This window comes from Chinchilla lanigera, unplaced genomic scaffold (genome assembly GCF_000276665.1).
Source record: "Chinchilla lanigera isolate Chin_1 unplaced genomic scaffold, ChiLan1.0 scaffold00084, whole genome shotgun sequence".
Taxonomy (NCBI): Eukaryota; Metazoa; Chordata; class Mammalia; order Rodentia; family Chinchillidae; genus Chinchilla; species Chinchilla lanigera.
In genome coordinates this window covers 9,116,169-9,131,080 of record NW_004955485.1, presented here as the reverse complement: position 1 = coordinate 9,131,080, position 14,912 = coordinate 9,116,169, and the positions used below count along the sequence as shown (strand labels likewise).

General features: G+C 58.2%; 1 long non-coding RNA gene across 1 annotated transcript; it reads left to right on the top strand.

Annotated features, from left to right (window-relative positions):
- The first annotated feature begins 12,372 nt into the window (after positions 1-12,372).
- On the top strand, positions 12,373-14,687 carry LOC106146573. Its single transcript, XR_001231066.1, has 3 exons — positions 12,373-12,457; positions 13,038-13,213; positions 14,223-14,687. It is a non-coding gene; the product is annotated as an uncharacterized LOC106146573 (long non-coding RNA).
- Positions 14,688-14,912: the final 225 nt, after the last annotated feature.

The following is a 14,912-nucleotide window of genomic DNA, read 5'->3' as shown; positions in this document are numbered from 1 at the left end:
CAGCTGCAGACAGTCCTTGCAGGTGTGCAAGCCAAGCCGGACACCCCGGGGGCCTCTGCACAGGACTCCTGCTCTCTGGACAGGGCCTGTGGCCGCCCCTGGGGCTGGCTGGTGGACATGGAGTCCCAGGCCCCTGTGCAGGGTACTCTTGTCTCCTGTCGGGCGGAGGGGGAAACCGGGTGTACGTGGGTGGGCCCCACATGGAAGCATAATGGAGAGGAGAGGAGAAGTGGGACACACCCTGCGCCGCTCCCAAGCAAGCTACAGTTCTGCAGTGAACCCACAGTGCCGGGAGCCTATTCCCTTCTGCCCCAGTTGTGAGCCGTCCTCCTGACTGGCTGTCCAACTCTCTCCCCGCGTTCTCCTGACCAAGTCCAGCAACACCAAGGAGACCTGGCAGGTTGCAGGGGAGAAGAGCAGCGCGCTCTGCGCGCTGTGCTGTGTGGATGGCGGTGGCCTCCCAAGCGCTGGGCCCGGCCCCGGCTGGCGCCACGGGGTGGGCGTGGAGAGGGACTGCGGCTCAGCGTCTGAGCGTGTCCTCTGGGAACTGGGGACGTGGTCAGGAACCCTAACCGCGGCTGGGCACCCCTCCCGCGCTGTCCGCCCCCCAGCCTGGCCGCACGCCTGGCCAGAGGACGCTTCCGCTTGCGGACCTGGACTGGAGCCGGCGGCCCCAGGAGCTGCACGCGACTGCGGTGGCGGCTCGGGCACTTGGAGAGAATTCCAAGCGACCTGGGGGGAGCAAGAACCGGGTTGGGGTTGGGGAGGGAGTGCTGGGGTTGCATTGGAGCCAAGGGCCGGTCAGCTACGCATGGCGAGCGGGGAGAGGGGACGCGGGTCTGCGGGGTGCTGCAGAGCCCGCTGCGGGCCCAACCGGCAGACCACACGGCACCCACTCCCAGAACGGAGGCCCCTCGTCGCCCGAGGCCTGGCGACCCGAGGGTGACCGGGGTCCCTCGAATCTGTCCTCCTCGATCGCATTTGTAGGCCTTTCCTCAGCAGCCTCCTTGCAGCCTCAGTTTCCCCGCCGCCGCCCTGCTGGCGGGAGGAGCCCCTGCTGGCCCGCAGCCGCCCGCGCCGCAGCGGATGGGCTTTAATAACGCCGCTGCAAAGTGACACGCGATTTATTATTAAAGTAATGCGGGCGCGGGGACGGGAAAGGTTTAATAAACGCGCCGAGATGCCGAGGATTATTCACTGCAAATAAATGAGAGCGCGGGCGGCGTTTTAATAAATAATTTCCCGCCGCTCCCTGGGGGGAGAGGGGGAGGGCGAGGCGGCGGCTGCCGGAACTCTGCCCCGGCTCCCGCTTTGGTCCTGGGCGTTCGCGTCCCGACGGGGATGTCCGGGAGAGCCCAGGCGGAGGAGCCGCTCCGGCGGAGCGGGGGAGGTCCAGCCCGCCCGCCGCGCCCTCCACCGGCGGGTCTTAGGTGGTCTGCTCGGGATGCCCCGTCCACTTCCTCCTGGCTCGGATGCGGTCCAGACGCAGTCCGTGGGGCAGTCAGGATGGCGCCCAGCACCCCCAGCCCAGGTTTCCCGGGCCGAAAGGGCGGGCTGTCCCCCATCCCAAGTCCGGTGGCCCAGGCTGGGGTCGTCTCTCGTGCAGGACAGGCCTGAGGGGCGGGCTAAGGGGCTGTGAGCGCGGTTACCGGTGTGTGCCCGTGGCCCCGGCTCTGGCACCCTCCCGGGCCTCGTGGGGAATGAGCGAACCGACGCCGTCCGGGCTTCGCCCCGCGCGCCGCGGAGGCCCGGGCCGGTTTCGGACGCGCGGAGCCGGAGCCCCCAGGGAGCGGGTAGCCCTTCCAACAGAAGCCTGGAGGCCCGAGAGGACGACCCTGACTTCGGAGAAGCCCAAATCGCAGACTCTGGGGACCTTGGACGCTCCGGGGAGGGAGGGGTGTAGGGAGACTGCCCGGGTCCACCTGACTCCCCAAACGTTGCGCCTTAGCCAAAAAAGCGACATCTCTGGCAACGCTTGGAAGTACAGGAAGTGTGGGAAGGGTGCCATCTGGTGGACGTTTCTGGTAGCGGCAGGCTGGCTGGGCCAGGGCCTTTGTGAGTTTTTACTTGATTGGAAAAATCTGTGTATGAGAGGTTCGATTTGTGTTCATTTAGTGTGTGTGAACGTGCATTATACATACGATAAACATCTATACGTGATACCTAAAGTAATGTCTATGATATGTGTATAGTGGTTATACGTATGCTTAGCTATATGTATATATATATGTGTGTAGGTATGTCACACTACATATGTGACTACAGGTAAATAAGCTGGTAAGCAGGTAGCCTGTAGGTGTTTGTATGTGTGTACTCAGCATTGTGTATATGAACATATCATATATTTGTATGTATATACATTTGTCAGTATGTACATTATTTTTCTTCTACAAGTTCTTGTTATAGGGCCATTGTGGGGCTGGGGGTGCATCATGGGAAAGATAGTCCCTGCCTGGTGGAGTCTGCATTTTAGTCTAAGCGTGTGTGTGAGTGTGTATATCCTTACAATACGGGGGTGGCGTAGATACTGTCTCCTTGATCAGACACAACACCTGGCCCCCAAAACTTAAAGGAGGAGGGTTTGTTTTGGCTGTGGTTACAGTCCACGGTCACCTGGCTCAGGACAGGACAGCACGGCAGAAGGACCTAGTGGCAGAAAGCCGCTCAGGACATGGGCAGAGAGAAGGGTGAAACCGGGGAGGGAAATCTACTCTTGCTGGTCACTCCGGCAGTGACCGCTGTTCTGGCCCAGCCACCTCCTAAAGGAAAGTCAGCCATAAGCCGCCCTGGTTCAGTCCAAAAGCCTCCCCACGGGTGTATGAAGGTTGGGGTGCTGTTCTTGGTCTAAACCATACCAGTGGGGGTGCCCACAGGACTGTGTGCATATGTACACGTAAGTGCATGTGTGTGCGGGAAGGACAGACAAACTCTGGTGGGTCGCAGATACCTTGGTTTTTGTTTGCTTTGTTTCGTTTTGCAGGGTGCTAGGGATTTGAACCACAGCTTTATGCTCACTAGGCAAGTGCTCCCCCACTGAGTACACCTCCACCCTTTTTATTTTGAGATAGCGTCTTGTTAGGCTACCCAGGCTGGCCTCCAATTTTCAGTCCTCCTGCCTCAGTCTCCTGAGTAGCTGGGATTGCAGGTGTGCACAGTCACACCCAGCAGTGCCCTAGCTCTTCCTTCAGAAGCCTGGGTCCTGCGGCCTAGAACTCTACTCTGAGTGTGCAGGTGACTGAGCCAGAGGAAAGGAGGCTGGAGACAGGCTGGTGATCACCTGGACGCCTTCTGCCTGTGGGCACAGCCCTCTCGAGGGCTATGTTCTTTCCACACAAGGCACAGCCACGTAAGCGGCGGAGGGTAAGGACAGTTGCTGCAGCCCAAGCCGCAGCCCTGCTCAAGGCAGAGAACCTTGAGGGGAGGGCGATAGGCTAGGCGGGCGTGGGAGACGGGAGGCCGGGGGCCATGGCGGAGGCAGTGTTGGGGTCACTTGGAGACTGGCAGGGGCTAGACCTGGGAGGCGGTGAGTGGGAGTCAGCCGCAGACAGCACGGTGGATTGAGAACCTTGGGGAAGGGCAGTGTGGGGTCAGGAATGAAGCTGGGCTGGGGAGCAGAGAAAGAGGCTCTGGGAGCAGGGACATGGCAGACCGGGGTGGAGCCTGGAAACCAGCTCTGAGGAGTCACCCTACTTTCCCTGTGCTGGGCTCTAGCTTCCCTAGTCTTCTCTGCTCGAGCTGGGGGCAGAAGGGGAGCGTGGGTTTCAGAGCTTGGCCTGGCTTAGGTGACTCACTGGTAGGCGAGGTGGGGCAGGCTTACAGCACCAGTGTCCCATGAAGCCTCGTCCCACCATCTGGCTAGTTGCCTGCCAGCACATGGCAGCTCCCAGGGGCTCGGCCAAGGGTGGGACGAGGTCCTGAAGATCGTGGGACACCCTCCCCCACTTCCCAGGTCAGAATGGGAAGGTGCGTCCTCCTGCCCTCCTCCTGCTGGGGGGCGTCCAGTGGCCCCAGTCTTTGGACTGCAGCAGCCCCTCACTGTTCCCTTGCTCCCTTCTCACTCTCCCGTGCCGACTACTTCACCCCAAGCCACGGCTCCCTTCCCTGCCGGTTCAGTCCCTCACCGCTCTCTCCCTCCCCTCGGTCCCTCTTCTTCCCAGGACTGAGCCCTCGTCTGGCTGGACTGTGTCCTCACTGGCCAGGAGGAGGCAAAGGCACAGACTAGGTCCTGGCCTAGATTTGTGTTTGACATTTTACCACCATCTGAGCAACTGAAGCCTTTTCGGGCAGAGCAAATGGTTATGGATGTGCAGTCTTGGTGACACGTGTTACCCCACGGTCAACTCTCACCCCATCCCTCGGGAGGGTGGACTTGAGGTCTGGTGTCACTCAGGAGAAGAGGTGGGCTCTGTCAGAAGTGACAATGGCTGAGGGATGAGATGGAGTCTTTAGTCCAGGTTGGAGTCACACTCCTGATCTTCCTGCTTCAGCCTCCTGAGGGCCAGGATTGCAGGTGTGCACCAGGATACCTATTTTGGGGGCACTTTCTTCACCTCCCTTCTGTGTGCCCCTCTGCAAGACAGCGATAACACTTCCTCCACCATGATTATGGATCCCATGGGTGACGCACTGCAAACACAATAAGCATTCGGTCAGTGGGCCGCCTCACCCTGATCTGCACGGAGGGGGTGGCACCCGTGCAGGACTTCAGCCTGGAGTGTGCGCTGGCCAACGCGGGCCTGGGCCTTGGGAATAGGGGAGGGTGGGGATGGGCAGGGGCTAGACTTTCCTGGCTCAGCAGCCTTCACCCCCAGCCCCCGCAGGGAGCCCCTGTCGGAACTAGGGCTCTAGGTCTGGCTTGCGGGGAGGGGCATCCCCCAAACTGGGGTCCATCCATCTCTCTTATCTGGGCTGCTGAAGGGCTGGCGCTCCAGTGGGGCCTCTGACGGGGAGCAGATACAGACCAGGCGGAAGCAGCGGAACAGTGCTGAGCAGGAGCTGAGGACCAGGCCAGGGGTCAGTGAAGACAGATAAAGCTCAGAGCCGCTGGGGGCTGGGACTGTGCGGGGGCAGCCTGGCTGCATCCCGAGAGGAGGCAGGCTGCAGGCTCCTGATGGTGACCAGTGTCATCAGGGCCTCAAAGGGCCAGAGGAGGCCTTTGATGACTCCGGAGTGCGGGGGTCAGCCCCTCCGCGCGGGCGTAGGAAGGTCAGGGTGCCGCAGGGCCAGGAACCGCGCTGGTCCTGGAAGGAGGTGAGGCCTGGGGCAGGAACCCCAGGGTGGGTCCGGCTGAGGCGGGGGCTCTGGGGGATGCCTTACCTTGAAGGCAGAGACGGGAAAAGGGCTCTTAAGTGATTCTGTGATTTTAGTTCCTGTTTTAATTAACTTTGAAGGGTTTGGGGCCTCCCTGAACGCCAGGGAGGGGAGCTGAGCACACGTTTATTTTCCTTTTTAAAGACAACTTTATTAAATCACTTTGTTTTCATTCTGGCTTGAACATGGGGCATTTAAATGGAAAAGTAATTATTTCACCTTGTTTGCTTGTGGCGGGAGGAGGCAGAGAGGGGAGGACACCAGGGAGGGGAAGGGAGAGGCTGTGGCCTCAGCCGGCACACACACACACACACACACAGTGGAACGCACACGTGCAGGCCCAGCCACGCTTACACCCGCACTGGCCCTAGCCGGTGCTCTGGGACGCCTCGATTCCCCTCCCGAGCACAGGCACCTCGCTGCCGCCTGCAGCAGGGCTGCTGTACTCAGAGCAGCGCTCCCACCGCTCGGGCACCGCCAGCCAGCGCTGCAAGCACCCGAGTGCACGCACGTGTGCACACACACCCCATGCAAGCACTTTCCAGACTCCCGGTGACATCCGCACAAGAGCGTCCAGGCTCAGATACAGTTGCACAGACTCCGACAAGGACCTGGGACTGACCGTGCGGGAGGGGGCGGCCCCCGGTCTGGGTTCCCGGGCCGCTGGCGTCTCCCCGGTCGGTCCGGCCCCTGGGCGGGGGCGGCGTCCACTGCTTCCCGCGGCGGCGGAGGGGTTAACCCTGCTCCCCGCGCCGCACGTGCACTTTGTCTTCATCTGTCACCCCTTCTGACAGTCAGATACATCTTGCGGGGGGCGTGGGGGGCGGGGAGCAATAATTAACCTCTCCGCCTCGGCCCCCAAATGCCGCGCTCGGCCGCGGTTGCCGCGGGTCCTGCAGAGGGCGAGGGGCCCGGCGGAGGCGGAGGGAAGTGGGAAGCCCGGCTGGCTTGCTCGCAGCCCCGCGGCCGCCCTGCACCCCACGCCCTCCGAGCTGGGGGAAGGGGGCGGGGGAGGCGATCAGAGGGCGGGAGAAAGTGCCCCCCGTGCCCCGAGGGGACGTTCCGGCCCTGCAGGCGCCGGCAGCCCCGGGCGGGACCAGAGCCGGCCTGAGCGCGGTGCTTCCGCCCGCGGTGGAGCCTGGAGCCGGGCTGAGGGCCACCTGTGCTTCCGGCTGGGAATGCCAGGGAAGTGGCTCTCGCCCCAGGGGAGTGTGGATCGAAGGGGGTTGCAGACTGGGGTGCGAGGGGGAAAAGCACCGAGCCCCTGGGGGGAGGCAGGACGCAGGGTCAGGCAAGGGGACCCAGGCCCAGCCCAGCACAGGAGCTCAGAGCGGCGCACACCCTGCCTGCTGCCGGCTGTGGGGCGTCCAGAAAGGAGCCGGGCCTGGAGTCCCCTTGCCGGAGAGAAGCGTCAGGCGCCAGGCAGGCTCTGTGGGGGAGGCCAGAGGATCTAGGTTTTCCCACCTTTCTGAGAAGGCGCTAGTACAGTTTGCCACCTTTATAGGGTCTTAGGAAGAGGACCTCTCCTCCAAAGTCTCTGACAGAATTAAGGAGTCTTCCCCGAGTCAAGGTCTCTGTGCTCTGTGGTCCTCAGCCACTAGCTGCGTGCGGGTGGACAGGTCACAGCTCTCCGCACCGCAGGCTCCCACGTACCGACTGTTACGGGAGCTGTGACGCTGAGGAGACGTACAGACGGCAGACCCTGAGGACGGCCTGCTGTGATCTCCGAGTCCTGGGGACCTCACGTTTACGGACCCCCTGCCACCCTGGGCAGCAGCACACAGACCTGAGCCGGCTGCCTCTCTCCCTCCCTCTCTCTCTCTCTCTCTCTCTCTCTCTCTCTCTCTCTCTCTCACACACACACACACACACACACACACACACGCACGCACAAGCTCCTTGCCCCTTGTCCTGTGCGTATCCCCGGGCTCCCAATCATCTATAAAATGTGCTGTGGTGGAGAAGGAGCCCAGAGCCAGGGCACCCAACAGAAAAGCTGACTTTATGCATTTCTGTTCAGAGAAGAAAAAACCGCCTAGCAGAGCTGCAAAGTGGCGGACCGGAAGTTCGCCCTGGAAAGGGCTCGTGGTGTGGGGGAGGGGCGCGGGGAAAGGATAGAGACCCAGCCTTAGAGGCCTGGAGAGGCGAGGAACCTGCTCAGCTTCGGGGGACGTGCTGCAGAGAGCCAGGAGTGAGAGGAGCTGACAGGCCTGTCAGGAAGTCACCTTGATGAGTCCCACACCCGCCCGTCAGGTTCCTTCTGCCCAGGGGAGGAGCTGCTGTGAGTCACGCTGCTGCCCCCCACCCTCCACTCACCCACTCAGCACACACGCACGCGCGCGGCCTCCCTCTGGAAGACGGATGTCATGTTCCTTCCTCACCCAGAGAAGACCCTGGAGCCTGAGGGCATCGGGGAGAGAAGTGGAAGTCTGGGGGCCTTGCCTGCTGGAGCAGGATTTCCGGGATGGGATTGGGCTCTTCTCTGCAGCACAAAGTCTGGGACCGCTGAGAATCTCTTCAGACACATCGGGGTGTGGGAGGGAGCTAGTTTCCAGAGGCGCCGTGCTCTGGAGGGCAGGACTGCATGGGGCGGGCAACCTGGTTGGTGGAGTGAGGAGTCCATCTCCCCCAGTTCTGGGAGTCCGAAGTCCTTCCATCCTCTTTGGCCGAACTCAGGCCTGCACCCCTGGCCCCGCCCTCTCCTCTTAGCCTGCGGCTCTGTGGGAAGGGGCTCCAGCTTCAGCCCATCTCTGCGGTCACCACACCTAGACCTTCACCCGTCACCTAGTAACTCCTTCATTTGTCTTTCAAAAATTCTGCTTACTGTCCTTTCCAAATGTAGTCTACAGCTACATGCTTATAAAATTTTAGCCTCAGACAAGTCAGCATGTGGAGGAGAGCTCCTGCTTCCCTGCAATCCTGCTCTCTGCTCCAGTCACTGCCCTTGAGAATCCTGTGTGTGTTTGGGCCTTTTACATACTGTTCCCCCCCCCCAACTGCCACACAAAGGTATTTGAAAAATGAACATCTAGCTCATCAGGCCAGTCTGTGATTTTTCATTTTCCTCTTTTCAATTAAAAATGTCAGAGGTGCTTTCCAGGTCAGCAGGATGAGTAGACCTCAACACATGCAGATGTGCTCCCCGAGGCACCCAAGAAGCCTGGGTTTCCTTCTGGAGGACCGTGGGCTGTTTCCAAGTGTTACAAACCACGCCGCAGTGAAATCAGTCATTTCACACAAGAGTAAGTATTTCTGGGATTCAGACTTCTAGGAGTGGCATCAGTGAGCCAAAAGGGAGGCATTGCATGTCTGATTCTGACTTCTTGTCCAAGTTTGAAGCACATTTCCAAGTCACCACTCAGGGCTGCTTGGCAGAGGGCGGTGTGCTGGCGTTTGCAGATGTGTGTCTCCGAGCACTCCAGGCACTCCGGACTCAGCACACCCAGTGCCAAGCCCACTGCCCCCCTCCCCTCCCACCCTGCCACTTTGCCTCCTCCCTCCTTGCTTTGTAAATGCTATCACCAAAAGCACCATGCTTTGGGTCATCTTTACCCAAGGTATCTGTGTGCCTAGAGTTGTGTGTCCCGTTCTGGTAAAATTACTGGTCAGAGTTCATTCGTACTCCAATGGTTCTGGATTGGACAATAATATATATGGGCACACTTCCCTTTTTATCTCTGATTCTGGTTAAATCCACCATCAAGCCCCACCAATTCTTCCCTTGTCCATCCCTCTATTTCTTTCCCACTGTGTGTCCCATAAGGCTTGAGTGACAACAGCAGGGTCCTAAGTAGGCTCCCTAATTTGCATCTCACCTCACCGCTACCTGCCCTTCACTCTGAAGCCAGTCTTGCCTTTTTAAGCCAGGACTTTCCCCGTATGGCTCTGCGGCTCCCTGTTGCCTGCAGAATTGAGTCCCTTCATGGTGTGTCCTAATGCCATGTGTGTTAGAGCAGGATCACCCTGGGTCAGAAGACTGCACGGCCTGTCTGGAGAAGGGCAAGTTCAGGCACTAGAAAAACTGTTCCATGCCGCCCCAACCTGCGTGAGACGGTCTGGCATGAGAAAGTCAGAAAGTAAAGAGAAAGAGTCCTTGGGAGCTGAAGATGGCTTGGAGGCGGCGTGGGCCTCTCAGTCCGGATCTGGATTACTGATAGACACCGGCCCCCTGGGGCGACCCTTCTTCCAGCTCATGCTTTCTCCTCTGGCCCCTGCCTTGTCCCTTGGCGTCTCAGCAGTCCCAACCTGCCTCTTTTCCACCTCTTGCTGCAGGGTTGGCATCCTCGGGGACACCCTACTGGGCCTCTTCCCCTTGCGGCCTGATCCCTGCACTCCGTACCAACCTTAAGCATGCCACATATGATCACAGACCCAGGAATGCCCAATCTGTGAGCGACAGGCCTTTGTGGTACTGTAAGGACTGGCTGTCAGGTCGCTTCCAGTCGGCCAAACCCTGGGGAGATGGCTCCACGGAATGTCCAGGAAGGCCTGGTCAGAGCTTCCCGTTCTTCCCCCATCCTGTTACCTCCACCCACCCAAGTCTCTATGGGAAGTCTGTGGAGCTTTCCAAACCCAGGGGGTACCTGCAGCCTCTGCACTCCCTTCCTTGGCATCTCCTCCCTTCACTCAGAGGTTGCCAAATGGATGGTGGGCTTGGATGGGTCCTGGTGGCTGAACTCCAAGCAGAGGGGGAGGCATCCTGGCCCCCTGCCAGGGTTCTGTCCATGGTAATTTGGCAGGGAAGAGCCAGCTGCATAGATCTGCACATCTGTTTATGCCTCTGGCTTGTTATTTATTCTCTGCCTTTCACGGGCAGCAGAGCCAGAATACACCTCAACTCTTCCCAAGTTAGATTAACTGGGAAAGAAGGCTGGGACATTCCGTCACTGCAATTGCTGATGCTCATTGAAGGGTATGCCTTCTCCAGCAGCTGCTGCCACTTTTCATAGAGACACAGAGGAGAGGAGAGTGGGAAAGAGAGGGGAAGGGAGGAGAGGGTTGTGAAGTTAGGGCCCCAGCATGCTGGGAGTAGGCAGGCAGGCAGCTCCGCGGCACCCTGCAGAGGGGAGCACTGTCCAGTCTTTCAAAGCCAGTCACCAGGACCTCCCTTCCTGCTCAACATTAGATCCCAGTGTGTGTCTTGAGATTAGGGACAAGGAGTGAGAAGAAGAAGAGGAGGAGGAACAAGACAGGGAGGAGTAATAGGAATGGAAAGAGAAGGAAAGTAAAAGGGGAGTGGTAAGAGAATGGGGAAGTGGCTTAGCCAAAAAAGAAGAGGGCTGCCTAGAGACCTGGAAGATGGAGATCTTGAGATGGCGCTGCCGCTGTCCTTGGTCCTGACCCACAACACGCCCACGAGAGGTCAGAATGCCGAGCGGGGATAGGCCCCCAGGCTCCCAGTTTCCTTTGAAAGTGTCTGGATGATTCCGGAGGAGGAACAAAGAACTGAAACTGCATCTGACAGGAACTAAAGCCACAGGTCTGACTTCTGCTTTTACACTGCCTCCCTTTGCTGCCTCTCCTCAGAGCAACGGCCTGGGAAGGCAAATGGAAGCAGTATGTCAGTCCAGGCTTGTTTTTAGCAGTCTGATTGCTTTGAGTCTGATTACCCAGCATTCCCCACCCAAAGGGGCCCCCGATTTCTAGTCAACTTGTCTCATGAGGCTAGACTCAGGCCAAAGGTCTTCTGGGGCTCAGGAACCTGCTCCAGGAGCTGTGTCGCCCTTCTGAACCCTCCAGGTCTGCCTGCTGCAAGGAGCCCCACTCCTTTAAAGAACTGAAAAATGAACATCATTTTTCCTTCCTTTAAAAAATTATGTACAATGAGCTAGTCCCAGGCAGGCCTTGCACAGATGGAGGTTTAATCAGCTGTAGTCTAAACACATGGGCATCCAGCTTAACTCAATTCTCACCCATTCATTAAGGGAAATGTTCATCACCCAGAGATTACAGCAGGGCAAAACTCTGAATGGATTCTAAAGAGCTGTCAGTGGAGTGGTGTGGTGCCTGCCCCAGCCATTCTGGGGCCACTCAGGGCAGGGACACCTGCCAGTCCTGGTCATGCTGAGGCCCCAGCTCCTACCTGGCTACATCACAGGTGCTTTATTTTGAGAATCTCTACAGATTTCAGAATTAAGCCCTGAGGGGGGTGATAAGAGAGAAATATCAACTGCCTTTGAGAATCCCTGTTTGGGGGGGATACCCGGCCTTTCCCTGCTTTAGGGAGCCTCCTGTCTCCCTGGAGGAGTGGATCCTACACTGTAGACTACTCTCTCAGCTCTCTGAAGAGTATTTTTTTTTGTTGTTGTTGTTTTTTTTCCAGTACCGAGAATCGAACTGACGACCTTGCGCTTGCCAGGCAGGGGCTGTGCTGCTGAGCTAAATCCCCAGCCCTTTGAAGAGTATTAACACATGAGGGATTAGACATCTTTGTCCTAGAATCTCTAACAAGAGGTTAGACAGCGTCTCCTCATGAAGGTCCATAGGAGCTTGACTCCTCCCAGTCCCTAAAGAAACCAGAAGCAAAAGTTGGAAATAGATGTTAGGTACAGACCTCAGATCATGGGACACCATTGCCTCCCTTCTGTGGTGGGTGGGCTGGGCCAAGGTGAAGCTAGAGGGTGGGGAAAGGGCCCCTTGCAAGGTCAGATCTTCCCAAATAGGTGAAGTTCCACCAACATCAGGCAGCATCACCTCCTGGTACTGGAAATATTGGATGTTACCCTGTGCATAGTTCTTGCCCACATTCCCATCTGAAGCTTGGGAAGCTGGTTTGTCAATCAGCTCCGACTTTCCTGATGCCACCCTCTGCCAGCCATTTTCGTCTTGTCCTCCCCAGCACTGGTGGTGTGGCTCTAGGTAGCTCACATTCATCCCACCCCAGGGTGTGTGTGAACCAAGTGCCTTATTAGGTTCTCACAGGGTTAGGCTTCGGCCTTAACACCCACAGTGCTTCCTGCCACCCCTATTTCTTGGCTGCAGTCCTAGTCATGATCCTGACAGCCAGGATCTCCTCTGGCCAGGTCCTCTGCCCTTCTGAGGATGGAAGAGAGGGAATGTGGAGCCTGCACTTATCTATGGGCGAGGGACAGCTTTTTGCAAGCCGCTCATTGATACCGAGGCTGAAGGACAGGCAGGAGGCACCCAGGTGCGTGTTCACGGCAGGGGAGGGTTCTCTGCCCCACTGGCCCCTCTGCTTCCTGGACTCCCTTGACTCCTTCCTCAGCAGTGGGCCTCAGAGGAACACAGTCCATACATGCGTACAATTGCATGAGGAAATTTGTCTCAAGGAATTGGGTTATGCAACTGTGAGTTGCCCAAACAAGTCTGAAGTCTGTAGGGCTTCAGTGGGAGGGAAGAGGAGGAATACGTTGGAACCCCTAAGCACTGGCTGTGTCCGAGGGCAGCCGGGCTGAGAAGCCTGGCCAGGGGAGAGCGACTGCAGACCCAGCTGCCTTTGGGAGTCTCTCGAGGAAGAGCCCAGGCCCTCTTAAGGGCCCACCTGCTGGGGCCAGGTCTGTGGAACACGAGCTCCTTAGTTTGCAGTCAACAGACTGGGGACGTGGATGGTATCTTCAGAATCCCTCGCCCAGCAGGGAGGGAGTGCCCCCCCCCCTGCTCAGTGGGACCTGCACAGCCCAGGGACATGCTGTATGCTGGATAACCGAGAGAAGGTGTGTGTGAGCCACAAAATAATGCCTCCGCCCTGCTCTCTGGTCATGTCACAGCTTAGCCTAGCCCAGTTGACACCTGGAAGAAAGCAAAGCAAAGCAAACCAAGCCACCTGGGGAAATGATTTTCATCACAACCAGCAGTTGTATCCTCTTTGGGAAAGTTCCAGACACATAGGAATTGCTCGATGGATGAGTTGGACCTAGCTGGCAGGACTTGAACCCCCAAGAAGGTGAGATGTCTCTTCCCATTGGGAGGCCAGGGAACCCTGTCCTCATTTTCCTTGGTCAGAAGTGAGGGCTTCTTTGTGGGGCTCCTGGAGTTTGTGGACATGGGGCAGGATGGGGAGGACCTCAAGATTAACCAGCACTCTGAGGGCTCCCTGTTCTAGCTGTTAGGGCCACCAGAGTGACCACTACTCTAGCTACAGCACCGGGTGATGGGAACGGCCTCGTGACCGATAGGGCTTTAGCAGGTAATTACCCGGCAGAAGCTGGGAGCTGACAGGGTAATTATTAGCTTCTAATTGCAGGGCAAATCCAGGCCGGGATCCTCCTCTCCAAAGCAGAGGGCATTACTATTTGCATAGCAATTAATTACTTTGGGAGCTACGGAATTTAATTACCCACTCGTCCGCAGGAGCCAATAATTAAATTACTCTCAGAAATGGTATTTATTGCCCAGTTAGGCTGAGCAGGTAGCTCCGACAACCTTGGGGAGTGCCCTTGGTGGTGACCCCTGGACAGATGTCAGGGCCTCGGCCTAAGCAGCCATAGAGCGTTAACCTCAAAGGAACTGCACAGGCGCAGGGCCTCCTGGGGCCCAGGGATGCACAGCCCCGCACGCCAGCCGTGACCCATGGGCTGCTGCCCCACGTACCGTAAGCATCCCGTGCAGGACGCAGAGAGATGCATCCTTGGAGAGTCACTCCCACTGTGAGGAAAGAGGCGGGACGGAGAGACCATAGGCGACCTGTGGGCTTGGTCATCTTGCCACAGTCTAGTCGTTGCACCTAAGTTGCGTCAAAGTGTAAGAATGTCTTCTTGGCACTGCACACTCGGGGCAACAGGCTGTGATTCTGGGCCCATCCAGACCTGGGTCGCTCCCATGCCTCTGGGATGGGGTATGGACTGAGGGGAACTCAGGACCGAGCGGGAGTATAGAAGGACTGAGCAGTGTCCCTGGTTGGGCAGCAGTTGTTAATAAAAAATAATTCTAAACTAACCTGAGTGTCTCTGCAGTGAAAGAGCCACGGCAAAGAGTCACACGCATCTGGGGTCACGAGCCTGGAGAAGGCACCTGGAGGCTTCCCGATGCAACATGGCCCCATGGAGAACTGTGTTGGATCCGCCCCACTTCTCCTTGGCAGAGAACAAGGTCAGAGGTGGGGACACAGAGCTGAGAGGGAGCTGAGGAGACAGGGCAGCTACAAGCATGTGTTCGGTGGCTGCCCAGTGACAGCACCTCCTGTCCCCCTGGCCTGAGAAAGCCCAGAAAGCATCTGCGCCTCTCCTCCACTCTCTCTTCCTTGCCTCCTCGCGTCCCCTGGCGGCCTGCTTCCCACGCAGCTTTTACCTCAGTCCCATGGGAGCAGTGGGCCAAGTCCTGGGCCTGGGCACTGAGCACTCTAGCGTGGGCCTTACTTGCTGCCTGGTGGGCTGGGGGACCTCACATCATGGCACACCTCCTTGCTGAAGGATGGAAAGAGCGGGCTTGCTTCCCTTGCTCTTCTCTCCCTGCGGCCAGGGAAGGAAGTCTTGGGTAGATCAAGTGGGTCCTGCTTGTTCCGCCCTATGTCCATCTTCCCTTGAGCTCCCAGAAGACTAGGGCCCCTGTTGGGTGGGGCCCAGCGAGGGCCACCCACTTCCAGAGGCCACCTCTGGGGTCAGTCCCAGCCTTGGGCCCTTGGAATTTCCCCCCAAAGCTGACAG